The 14,057-nt window shown below is 33.7% G+C and overlaps 1 protein-coding gene across 17 annotated transcripts in view; it reads left to right on the forward strand.

Annotated features, from left to right (window-relative positions):
- ZBTB20 (zinc finger and BTB domain containing 20) overlaps nt 1–14,057 on the forward strand; it is an 812,397-nt gene that overhangs the window by 851 nt on the left and 797,489 nt on the right. For 15 of the 17 annotated variants that reach the window (XR_013828388.1, XR_013828389.1, XR_013828390.1 and 12 more), the window contains exon 2: nt 1,185–1,279. The exons of the other annotated variants lie outside the window; for them this stretch is intronic. The gene's annotated coding sequence lies outside the window, so the exon portion shown is untranslated. The remainder of the gene's footprint in view (nt 1–1,184; nt 1,280–14,057) is intronic. 17 annotated transcript variants of the gene reach the window in all.

Raw genomic sequence — 14,057 nt, forward strand, 5'->3', positions numbered from 1 at the left:
CATTACTGTCCGTGTGGCTTTCTGGTCTTCTCCCACCATACGCCCCACGCCCTGCCCTCCTAAAGCTGTTAGCCTTTTTAAGGATGCTGAAGAGGCAGGAGGCAGGGATTTTCTAAAAGTTGTATTGATAAACACTTGTACAAACATATGCTAGGCACACACATAAACGATAAACATTCGCGAAAAACACAATATGGCGTACAGCTACCCTAACTAGCGCGGTAATCCGCTGATCTCTTAACCCAACCCAGTTGAATGGGGTCAGTAGCAGGATGACAGTTCTCCAGTAAAAATCTGAATGAAGCAGGAAGTAATTTGGAAGCAGCCCGTGGGTAAAGTACTGTCCTCACATCAGCATTGGCCCAAGCTAAGTTGAATTTGTGAATCTTCGAGTCATGTGAAAATTGTCTTAACTGCTTCTTACCGTTAAAAATACCAAAATGTTGCTCAAGTGGAATTTTCTCACTGCGTGGTCATGTGTGAATTTCAGCTAAGAAAATTAAGAGACCACTCATTCCCCCAGTGTTTTCAAGCAAGCTCTGTTCTAAAGTTAGTATTTTTGTTGCTATTGAAAGTTTTAAAACATGAATTATAAGGACCGTTTTGTAAATACATTCTCTAGCTTTACACATTGAATAATCCGTTACCATCGACAAATTCATAAATGGTTTACTTTCTTACCTGTTGCTCCTAATCCCATGCACCCTTTGCTATTGATTGGGAATCGTTAAAATACACCGTTCTACCCCATCACATCCCCAGTCCAATTTTGGCTACGATTTGCATTTCTGTATTTCTTGGAAAAGAACAACAGCAAGAACAATTTACATTTTTTTAATGCCCATGTTTGCTCTTTGTCATTCTTAATCAGAATGTATCAAAGTTGATGCACATATAGTGCATGGTAATACCATTCACTGTGCCCTCTTGGAAGTAGTCTTCTCTCAAGGAAGTTTTTGGTATTGTCCTTGAAGAATTGCTGATATTACTCATTGCTTAGCGCTCAAGGTTTAATTCTTAAGGTTGGGGATGTGATTTCCATTGAGCTCAATTTTGGAGGGCTTTAGCCTTGAGCATACATCATGCTCAGACAGTGAGGAGAAGAAAAAAAGTGAGTTTTCTAGAAATATAATTATCTGCTCAGTGAGTCCAGCAGTTGGGTATTTTTGGTTTTGTGATTTCAGATCTCACAGACCAGTGGAATAAAGAACTTTTGCATATGAAGATCAGGTGACAAGTTAACTGGCTACCAGCCTCCAAAGCAATACGCCCTTTCATGGTGAGGTCCCAATTTTAACACACTAAAGAAAGAAGTTTAAGACTAAAAATTGTCAAATTTTATCCATTTTTAGGAAGAACTCTTTATACTTACTTGTTTAGTTCATTTAAGATGCCAGTATTTTGAAATAACTACTATACCAAGAAAATACAGGTATAGTTAATGTGTACATTCGCTACTAGCAACTAGCTACTGAAAGACAATATGAGTTTAAGCGGAGTACTAGAGGAAAGAACAACTTACATGTGAGGGTTGTAATTTTGGTGTGTGTGTGCGTGGAAGGGGAGGAGGGGTATTGTTCAGAATGACTAGTTGATGTGATGCCAGTGTCCTAAGTAAAGTCAGGAAGTTTTTGAGACCCATACATATACAATTGCTCTTGCTGTCAAATTAACACGACTTTGACTACTTGGTATAGGAATAAAATCCAAGGAAAAAGCCATTTTAAATGAATTACTTTTATCTCAGTAGTCAGTCTTCAGAAGACCTTCCAACCAAATTGAAATTCCTAGAAAAAATTGGGTCATTTTAGAAGAACAATAAAAGATACAACTAAGTTCCTATAAAGGATCTAAAATTTATAAACTAATTACAAAGTATTTGAAATATCTTAGAATAAGTGGTAAGAAGAGATTCTTTAAAACATTTGGAATACAGAAGTGGAGCTTGATGGGCTCTGATTTATTCTCTGAAGTGATTTTTTTTTTGTCTGAAATGGATTTTTAAATTCATCAAACTGTTCTAGACACTGTTCTAGATACTTGGGATGTAAGAGTGAACAAAAGATAAAATTACCTACCCATGTGGAGTTTACATTCTAATGTCGCATACACTTTGGTTACTTCAGATTGCTAGAAGAAGGTAGTTTTGGATGAAACTTTAAAACCTAGCTGTTTTCTCATTTGGGGGAATATGATTTAAAAAAGCTTAGAGAAGTTCGAGGGGCAGGGAGATTTTACCAATTGCCAATGATAAGGAAGGAAGAGCTTACTGTATTATTTGTACCCTTTGTTATTGTCATGAAATATTCTCCATATGTTTCAGTAGGTCTTTTTAACAGATAGGGGTTTTATTTTTTCGTAATTTTAAGCTTGCCTTTGAAATAAATAAAATGTTATTTTATATTAAAAAAAATTCTGTGTCTTGGAATTTACTGTAAAATTCCTGTGGAGCTTTTGTCTTGTTAGCAAATTGTGGTAAACATAAACTAGAATATCTTAATTTGTTTAGTTAGAATTTGTTTTAAGAATATGTCTGAAAAATCAAGTGCCTAAATCTTTTACAGTTGTGGTTTTACCAAGAGAAGGTGGAAATTTGTAATTAATTTATAGGTGACTTTAAAAAGAGAAAGAGAGGCCTGCAAAAAATGCTTTGTTATTTAAACCTTTCAAACTACAAAAGCATTTGATTGGCACTTCTCTGATTTAATAGACCATTTGTAATGCAAGAGGAACATTACAGAGTATTTTAGTATTACTTTAATCATTTAGTCTGTAGGTGTAAAAATCCTAGGTTTCTAACTGAAGGAAACTTGGTGCCTGGTTAAGGGAGTATATGATTTTGAAGCAAAGTTTGTTGCTTCAAGTAGTGGGTGTCTCACCTTTCCAAAACCTAGCTCATAGTTCTCAAATAACAAGTTCTTATTTTCGTTATTTTTCTCTATCACAGTGAGTTTTATTTTGTTAGTCAAGTGTGAGTTCAGTTCTTAAGTAGCATGATTTTTTTTTTTTTTTTACACACAATCCTCCTACCTACAGTCCTCCCATCCCCTGCTGTAAAGAGCTTGAATCTATATCTACACTAGATCTCTATGCTAATTTGTAGCATAATCAATTCTTCTAGAAAGGGTACATATTAATGCACTTTAGAGAACTTTGAGATTGCCTGTGGCTATTAAGTATAGACCAGGCAGCGTCTGAAAGCTACAAATAGGAAGATTTAGGACAAAAAGCAGAGACTGTAACTAATAGAATATATTGTTTTAGCTGAAATCTTTTTTAAAAAGCAAAGTGGAAGAATGGTTAATAGAATGTTAAAAATTAAGAACTTTTCCTAATTCTAGTAAGGATGGTTGATCAATGTGTCCTTATGTGCATGTAAGTATGTATTTATATATGATCAGTTTTTGAATAAAGACATATTTCATTACTGGATAAATGATTCCAGTCCTGCCTTGTGTTCGTTGACATGGAAGGCATTCAAAGTTCCCAGGTGATTTTGTTTAACATACTCTGTTACTAACCAAACCTTTGCCCCGAGCAACATAGAAATACAAGATAACTAAATCTTTGTAAATTTTGTAATAATTTGGATTAAAATTTATTTTGGGAAGTTTTTTTAAAGCATGATTACTAAGCAGCACATAAAATGAATGAAATCTAAAGTGAAGAGCTGTTAGAACCCTGGATCCACATAATAAGATAGTTGAGAGTTTCAAAAGGGGTATTCATAGAGTAAAAGATAAAATCTTGACATGTCAGATTTCTATAGTAATAAAATAAAGACTAATTAATATTCATATTTTTAGGGTAAGTGTAAGTATGTGTACAGTGCATTTTAAGTCAAAATTTGGGGTGTTATTGGCTAGACACAGTCATTTCTTTGCCAGAGATACTAGACTGTATGAAGGCTAACCATCTGTCAAGTGATGGAGACAAAGAAAGGTTTAATATACTAGCCCAAAATTTCCACAAACTTGTTTTGAATTTTATTGTCATTTTGTTTTGGCCTTCATATTCTGTGTTGAATATGCACTGGGTCAGTCACCCCACTTAGTTTTTCATCCCACTTAGTTTTATGAACAGACTATTCAAGGTTTAGATAAGGTTACTGTCGCAGCTGATGTGATCTAGAGGCAAGATAAAATGTTTTGATTTTGCTTTCATGTAATGATTAAAAACTCACAAGTGGACCACCCATTAGCAGTTATACAAGTGACTTCAAGCACACTTATTTTCACCTACCCATTCTGAATTTTGGGTGTCTTAATTCTTTTGCTTTATATATTCAAGCCTCATAATTCAAACCCATTCCTGAGCTATTTGGGGGGGTGGGGATGGAGGGAAGTAGCAACGGGAATCCAGATTGCCTGTTTTAGGTACAATATGGTGTGATGTGAAATTGAAACAGCAGATTGGTAAGAAACTTTAGTTTCAAACAAATATAAACTAGTTTATTTAGTGAAGTCATACACAAAACAGGAGTCTCTATTGACAAGACAACTTTTTTTTTCCAGTAACTTCCACATCAGGAAGTCACCATGGTTCTTTGGGCCAGCAGACTGTTTCTAAGGCATCATATAAGAAAAAGAAGCCCTAATATTGCTGATTTTAATGATATTCTTAGATGTGGCAGGCCAAGGAATTATTTATAGCAGTGCTAATTATATCAATAAAAATAGCAATATTAATACTGTGAGTGTCAAAATCCATTCTTGACAGTATGAGGTAAACAGAACTATAGTCAAACAAAGCAGCCAGCCTGTCTCTACTGTCAGCTCATGAATATGCACTTCAGGAAAAATATACACACAGTTTAGAGAATTAAGTGTATTGATTTAATCTCTTTTTCAATTACTTTTGACCTTTTTTAAAAAAAGATGTTCTTTATTTTAAATTCAAACAATATTAAAAAGACTTGGATTTTTAGTTTTGAAATTATTGGCAACCATTTTCTTACTGACTGTCATTAGTAAGTTTCTAGAGACTTATTTATTTATATATGGTTAAGTACTTTATAAATTATCAGAAATTCATTTTCTTTGTACCCCCATTTTTGGGACACAAATTACCATCACAAAAGGAACCTCTAACAGTTTACAAAATGAAACAATACAAAACAAAACAAACCCTACCACTACCATACATGTACACACAACCATAAATCTCTGGCTTCCTTTAGGCATTAAAAGAATATCCTTTTCCATGGTTTTGATTTAAGAAAGAGCATAAATTTTCTTTGTAGCTGTTTTTACTTCTAGTCAGTTTTTACAATTTTATGTTATTTTAAACTTATTTTCCTAGGAATATAAAGATCCAGTAAGTAGAAGTCATTAAATCCAATGGTTTTTAGCTTGAGGGGACATCTAACTTATCAGCCAATCCCTCATATGTTTGATTTAATTCTTTCATTTTATTGCACATTGTAAAAATTTTCAGATGTAGAGATTGGAAATATTGTTTTTGGTATAATGTTGCAAGCAACTAGTTGTATGATCTTAAGCATTTCACATAATTTGTTTGGATCTCTGCCTTAGCTTCCTTCACCTTCAGGGTCCCTTTCAGCTCTAATAATATGAGTATCTTTCTTTTGATACTTGAGTCTTTATTTTAGCTTCAGATAATGTGACTGGATGTGATGTGCAGGGGGCACCAGGAAAGAGTATATGTAAAATATTTGACTTTGCTTTTTACTTCCAGTCCTGGACAAAAGTTTCATTTTAATGATACTTGCTTTCAAACATAGCATAGTAGTACAAGAGCCACAATATTAAGTACTGATAATCTTTTATAGTTGGTAACTATAATGTCTATTAGTTTACATAAATTTTTACCAGTTCACCTTTACTCATGTAGATATATTGGTAATAGAATTTATAAACATGATTCTTTGCATTTTACTCTGCATAAAGTTGCTTAACTGGAGAAAGCAGGTAATAATAGAATGAATTAACTCAGAGTTGTTTTCTAATTCTATAAAATATATGGATAGATAGATATATTCGAAGAAAAAGGTAAATTTGGTTTATGTGCCTAATTTTTAAAGCAAAAAATAAATATACTTCGAGTAATCAGGGACCATCTCCATATAGATCTTATAAAACTGGTAATTTTTAACTGCTGCATTTGATTTTTGATCCTACATTATATCCATCCAGGGATAGATTTACATAGGAGGACTGATAAGATAGACAAAGAAAGTTGACTCTGTTTTGATGAAGAATAGTGGGAAGAATCTGAAACAAACTGCATGCAATTTGTGTGTACCTACCTGTAGGTATTTATTTAATGATGACCTCAAAGTTTTCATTTAGAATTTCACTCTCAGTTTCTTTTTAATTGACTCACATTCCTTTTGCTAGTATGAATGGTAGTGAGAGGCTCAAAACCGTCAAATCCTTTACCTATTCACAAATGGAAACAGCTATCTGGAGAAAGCTATATAATCCTTGGTTCCTTCCCCTTCCATACATATATCCATCGTTCTTGATACTGCTCATAACATTTTATAAATTACCTCATAGACGGAATATACAACAAACACGACAATATATTAGATAATGCTAAGCTTTTGGGAGAAATGGCAAGAAAAATTTTAGATCAACCATAGGGCAAAAAAGGTGGTATGAGTGCTTCAATGCATGCAAATAAGGGGAAAAAAGCATTCTAAGAGATATTTATAAGGGAAGCTGATTTTAGACTATAAGTTAACTGAAACCCAGCATATATACTGAGGAATTAATGTAGACCCTTTTCTAAAGGCATTGGTACCAAAAAGACTGGCAAAATTATTGGTTGTGAGCATAGTGAAAGAAAATAAAATACATTCTGTTCTTGTACTAAACAACAGTAGCCAACATGTATGAGCACTTAACTCTGTACCAGACATTGGTTATATCTGAATTTTTTTCAGTTAATTTCATAATCCTATGAGATAGGCACTTTAATTATGTCATTTTTAAAGATAAGCTAAGCCTCAGAAAGGTTAAGTAACTTATTCAAAGTCACACAGCTAGTGTATAACAGTTGGGAATTCAAACTCAAGTCCAATTCTAGAAAACCTAAACTCTTAATCACCACCTCATCATGCCTCTCTTCTGGGACCATTTTTACTTAGTACCCGCCCTGATTAGTACTGGTAATTTTATTTCAAGAAAGGCATAGTGGATTTGGAGAAGGTTCCAGAGAAAGGCACAAAGTGAAAGAGCTTAAGTGGGAGGAATGGTTGCTATGGTAAAGTTTGTTTTTAAAATTTAACTCTTCAGTCTAGAAGTACAACTTCTATGAGGGAATTTATCTGAAGGTTTTAACAGAGGATGGACTGGGTAGCCACTGCCTGATTTGGTTGGATGGACAACAGTGGAGCTGGGTAACAGATGTCAAAGCAGATGGAGGAAATCATGAGTAGGAGCAGGTCAAAGGGAACTTTAGATACTGGCAGTACTGGGAAGGCAGAGGTCAAAAAGACCGAAATCAAACAGGTTGAGTAACCAAGAATCGGGATCATGCAGAAAAAAAGGGTGAGGCAGAACAGAAACAGAATATACTCAAAACTTTGGTAAATCCTACTGACTTTGGAAGGCCCTAACATTTATGGTTTGTTTTTTGCACCCTTAGATTTGTTTCAGAACCAACAGCTGGCTTAAATAGGGGCCACCTAGAGTCTGGGATACAAAGACTGCTATGGTTTTGGCACAAAAAACATGATTATCAATACTAACTTAGAATTAGGCAGTAAGTTTAGATGCATTAAAAAGAAATGCAATTTAGCACAGAAACCTATGTGATAAACCTGAGAATAGCTGTCATTTATTGAGTACTTGCTGTGTACCATTCAATTCTGAAATCACTGTTTCTGGGGGGCATTTATAGTACAAGTTACCGTCTGCTGTCCAGTTTTCAAATATAAGAAAACATCTGCTAGCTTTTCTGAGGATTTGATGGGTAAAACAAATTATACCTTAATTTTATTTCATTTCATGTTGTAATGTAGCTTTTGATATCTCCTCTTCCCACATTCATGGAGCCAGGCTCTACCAGGCTTAAGGTGGAATAGAGTGTAGACTTCTCTTGCGTAAACTTCTCCTTCAATTGTCGCTATACTGAAAGAAAGGTTCAGTTTTATTTGATAGGAAAAATGCATTTCTATTAGAGTAATCGGTTCAAATGATCAGCCCAGGTGAAGTCAGTGTACATGAATTTGGATTATATTTATGATTGCCAGCATGAGTTAATGAAAAGGGAATTATATAAGCTTTTAAAGTGATTTTTTGTTATTTCAAATAATTTTAATGACATCAAACCAAATACAAACAGATGTGTATGCCATGTATACATACTCATACCCTTTTTCTACAAGGTATGGAGACTTCAAAAGTTTTTAAGAGATAATATTCATTGTTGAGCTATATTATGTATATATAGAGAAGTGGGGAAGAGTTGGATTGTCTGAATGGAGTCAAAGAATAATGGAAGAACTATACTATCACTTATGTGTCTTCAGTTTTCCTTATTACAATATCTCTGTTATTTCCTTCAGACTCTTATTTCTAGTGCATTAGGAAATATATTACAATAATCATTTTGTATGTTTCAAATTGATACATCACTAATACAATATACTGTGAAGTTAGAAAGATAACCAGCATTCAGTTTATTCATGACACCTTTCCCCTTTAGGTTTATTGTCACTGGTACTCTTTTGTTCTCGTTCTTTTGACATCTGGTCGTATCTAGTCTTTTTAACAACTATGTTGTTTGCATCCTCCCTTCCCTTCATATATCTGACCCTTAGAGAAATACCTTTGAAAACTCACCCTCTCAATAATCTTTCTTGTTCTAGCAAAGGGTTGAGAACAAGGCAATATTATGTTGAAGGGGTGATTTGAGCTGAAAAGTGAACAGGATTCCAGACCTTTCTGGTTCAGGTATTTCACATAACAGTCTCAACAGTCGTTATAAAGTGAATTGCTAGAGTGTATAAAAGCCAAAAATAAATGGTTGCTGTTTTTCTGTAATTTTGTATTATGCATACCTCTGTTTCTATCTATTATTTGTGTAATGATGAATTTTATTGTGCAGAAAGGGGTGCATTCATTCTTTGACATTCATCACCCAGGAAAGATAGCATTCAGAATTATACTACACTAAACTGCAGATCCTTAAGGGCAGTACCGTATTTTATTAATCTTTGAAGCCTTGGTGCTTAGCACAGTACCTGGCACACTGGAGGATTCAATGTTCATTAGACTCTTTTGTAGCTGTCCTAGAAAGATTACTTTGTACTTGCTTACCAGGCTGTTCATTCCTTATTTTCTTTTGACTGGTTCAAATTTAGCATTGTTACAATCATTAATACCTATTACAGGGTTTCTCTGTACTTTTCTAAGACCCAGACATTTTTACACATGCTCATGATCTTTTATCCTTTTAGATGCTTAATGAAATTCTGTCATGGCAGTAGTCCCAATAAAAAATTATATTTACCGTGATTCAGAAAAGAAATATATCAGTTATCGCCCATCAGTGGTAAAGCAAATCTACTGCAATCAATTCAGGATATTGTATTGAATAGAGTACACAGAATTACATTACCTAGTGATTCAAGGGTGAAATCCAAATTTCATATCCTATATGATTCCTATCTGGATAGTAGGACAAACAGTCCAGAGTATTTTTTTTTTTTGCACTTAATAGATTGTAATGAGATTTTGAGCATTTTATATGAGCTTCCTAATTCTTAAAAAGATAAGTTCATAAAGTCTCACACAATTAAAAAACAGAGCTTTAGATAATTTTACCTTATTATCTAAGTTGTTTAGAAGTCAGTCCAATGAAACACTTTAATGTTATTGACATTATATCCTTAGCTCTTATAGAAAGCAAACACGGTAATTGGGCTATGAACAATATGAAGGGTAATGTCATGTAAACCACGGTGTAGGGTGCATGTTTCTTTCCTATATAACAGCTGACATGCTTTTTCATATTTATAAGACCTGCTAGTTAGACAGTGGGAGACTTACATGATCTGCCAAAGTCATAGTTTGTCTCTCTACTAACTGAAGCTATAGCAAATTGATTTGAAGTTGTTTCCAAAAGAAAAGATAATTATGTCCTGGGATAATTAAAACTGGGGTCTCATTAAAGCGTACTTCAAGTGATTAGTAGCTATGGTATATTTTGGAATTTGTATCTAAGAACATAAAGAGAGCATATTGTTGTTTTTGTATATTCAAGAATATGCTTTCTGAGGAAAGTATTGATTCTTGGAAATAATGATAATGAACTCCCAGACAACCCCAGACCCACATACCTCTCCCCTTTCTCAATATTTTTAAAATTAAGGATTCTGAAAACAAGGTGACCTATGTATGGCCATCTTCCCCTTCCCTTCCAATTCCTGAGTGTCTTTCTGAATCAAATTGCTACTGAGATCTGTAAACAATTGCTGTAACACCTTGGGCAGAGAAACACTGCTTTGAAAACTTCTACCATCAATTGGGCAAGCAACTAGAGAATAGTACTGAAGTTCAGGGATAAAGATCAGAAAACAGTAGACATTGTAAAGAAGAGCTTGGGCTTCAGAGGTCTGTGAACCAGTATGGGAGAAAGTTAATATCTGCCTATTTTATGTATCCAAGTCTCCCCAGTAGGCTAGAAAGTCAGAGTAGCTGAATGTGCTGGCTGAGTTTTCTCTGTCCCTGAGGCTGAAAAGAAATTCAGAGATAGGGCAACAGTGATCTACCTCCTCATGCCTTGGCAGGGAACTGGTAGACTGTCTACATTTCTTTTCTCCAAGTGTTATGCTTCTGGCATTTAGGATACTCTAACAACCAGACCAGAGTTCCAGTGAGTTATCAATGAAAAATAACAATCCATCAAAGGGGAGCCAGTAGTGAGGGAGAGAGGAAGATCAGGCAGGAAAATTAGAGTACATACTCCAAGCAACTAGCACTATTGGCAAAAATAAATGAAACCTGAATTTTGAAATATATTAAGAGCACTTAAGGATATTCAAACAAAGAACAAAAAAGAATTTCAGATACTAAGAAAAACATATCTCAATTGAGCGACTCAGTGGAAAAATCGGAGAACATGGTCACTGTTGAAACATGAGTCAGTGAACTGAAAGACCAAGTGCAAGAAATATATCAAAGTACATAGCACAACTAAAACACGGTGAAAATATTGAATAAAAAGGATGAGTCTTGGAGGATAGTTTAGAAATCAAAATGTGAATAATAGGAATTATAGAGGGAGAAATAAGAACAGAAGGAGGAGAGGTATAATTAAATAATAGAAGAAAATTTCTTTGAGTGTAAGAAAAATCAGAGTCTGTGGATTGAAAGGGTTTATTGATTTATGGTCTTGAATGAAAGAAAAGATACAGTTCTGAACTCTAAAAATAAATTGAAACAAACTCCCAAGTAGAAAGAACAAGTTTCTCCTATAAAGAGGAGAAATATCGAAGTATCATAGAACTTCCTATTTGTAACACAGGAAGCAAGAAGATAGTGGAATGACATCTACAAACTGCAATAGGAAAATTACTACAGTCCAAGAATCTCAATGCCCAGAAAGTTGTCATTTGCCAGCCAAGGTGAAAGAAATACATTTAGGGAAAACCAAGAACTCAGAACATATAATTATTATTCCCCATCCAAGAAAATGCCTGAGGATAGATTATAAGCAAACAACAAATGAACCAGGACAAAGATTTCAAGATGAAAAGGAAAGGAAATAGTGGTAAATAATGAGCATTTGTATATAATTGTGTGTGTTGTGTGTATAATTTCCTTTAAGAGATAAAGATAGATGGCTAGTAAATGTGTAATAAAATAGACAATTTCAGACTTTTGAAATAAAAGGATCATACTTATGTAAAGAAAATTTTTAATGTACTAAAACTGTCTTATCAACACTTAGTTGATGGCAGGAGTAGACAGGAGGAATGTAAAAAAGGAGGAAAATAAGTGGTGGGAGATGAGAGGAGGAAGAAAAGAGGAGAAAAGTGAATGTATCCTAAAGATCTCATTTATTTAGGAGAAAGGGGTGGGGGATAGAACCTCTTGGTGGAGGAAAAATTTGTCTTAGAAAGATAGATACATGAAAAAATATATATATTTATACATCTGTTAATTAGAGTAGAGAAAGGGAAGGTTAGCATGATAAAACATCATGTAGAACTTTCATAGCAGCAAGGAGAAAATACAATGCAGAGCCACTTGATCAAACAAAAAAATACGGAAAAGGGAAATAAGGAAACAATAATGTAAGATTAAAAATAAATATAAGTAATTGGAAGATATACAGTTATGCACATTATTCCATTTAATGTAATGGACTAAATTCTCCCATTAAGAAAACAGATGTCAGATTGAATTTAAAAACATAAGGCACTCAAATTATATTACAAGAAAAACACCTGTGTCAAAATTATAAAGAAATGTTGTTTGTAAAATGGTGGCCATAAAAGACATCAGGCAAAGGCAAACAAAAGGAAAACAGAGAAACATGAGTGACAGCATTGATATCAAAAAGGGGCACTGTAATGATGAAAGGCATAGTTTATGAAGAGAATAACCACATAACTCTGTATACAGCAGGCTTATTTATAGTAGATAAGTATGTTAAGTAAAAACTATTGGAAAAGTCTAGACAGCTCTGTTAAACACATGCAAACAATGACTAAGAGAAATGGAATACTATAACTCAGAAGCAATATATTTGTAGAATCTGATATTCTTGAAATATTTTTAAACATCTCTGTGCTTGGCCGCAAAGAAAACTTTATAAATTTTAGAAAGCAGAGATTTTGCAGGCACATCCTCTGATTATAATCTAGTATAATTAGAATTTAAGAAGTTTTTCTAAAAGGTGACAAAAATTATTAATTATTTAGAAATTAAAGAGAACACTCCTAGATAACTCTTGGATAAAGAGGAAGTCATTTGGAAAACAATGAAAAGGAGAATATTTTATGTAAAAACCTATTGAAAACAGGTAAAGAGATTGTTGGAGTAGAGTTGATAGCCTTAAAGGCCTTCATTATTAAGATGGAAAATAAAGGATTATCTAGTAACTTTAAGAAATTAGAATAAACACTAATATAAGAGAGAATAAAAGGAAATTAATTTTTTAAAATATGAAATTAATGAAGGAAAACAAAATGTAATAAAAAATCAGTCTAAAAGCTGGCTCTTTCAAAAGACTTAATATAATACATAAACTCCTTGGGAAGGTGAAAAAGCAAAAAAGAAAATGAGGCCAGTAATTCCACTCTGAAGTGGAAGAGAGTTGAAAGCATATGTTCACTTAAAACTTGTACACAAATGTTCATAGCAGCAATATTCATTATAGCCAAAAAGTGGAGTAAACTCAAATCAAAGAAGCTCTCCATCAACTAATAAATGGATAAATAAAAATGTGGTGTATGCATACAATAGAGTATTATTCAGCCATGAAAAGAAATGATGTACTGATACATGCTACAACATGGATGAAACATGAAAACACTATGCTAAGTGAAAGATGTCAGACACAAAAGGCCACATGTTATAAGATTCCATTTATGTGAGATGTCCAAAATAGGCAAATCCATAGGGACAGAAAGTAGATTAGTGGCTGTCAGTGCTGGAGGAAGGGAAGATGGGGAGCGACTGTTTAATGGGTATAGGATTTCCTTGTTCTGGAACTAGATAGTTGGTGATGTTTATACAACCTTTTGACTGTACTAAAAGCAACCACAGTATACTCTAAAATGGTTAAAATGGTGAAGTTTATGTTATATGAATTTTATGCTAATAATAATAAAGTTTACAAACAAGAAATTGAGCAAAAATAGATACTAGTTAGGGATGAAAAAGTTGACAAAACTGTAAGGTAAAAAAAGAAATCTAATGCAACTCTCTGGAAATAAATTTGACACCCCTGAGAAACAGAACATCATATGGTCAAATGCAAATTATATATATCGGCCTAAGAAGAAGTAGAAAACGGTTACCTATTAGTACTGAAGAAATTAGAAAGCTAACCACATGTGATCGCTTAAACTTAAA

Source organism: Stenella coeruleoalba (genome assembly GCF_951394435.1).
Source record: "Stenella coeruleoalba genome assembly, chromosome: 5".
Lineage (NCBI taxonomy): Eukaryota > Metazoa > Chordata > Mammalia > Artiodactyla > Delphinidae > Stenella > Stenella coeruleoalba.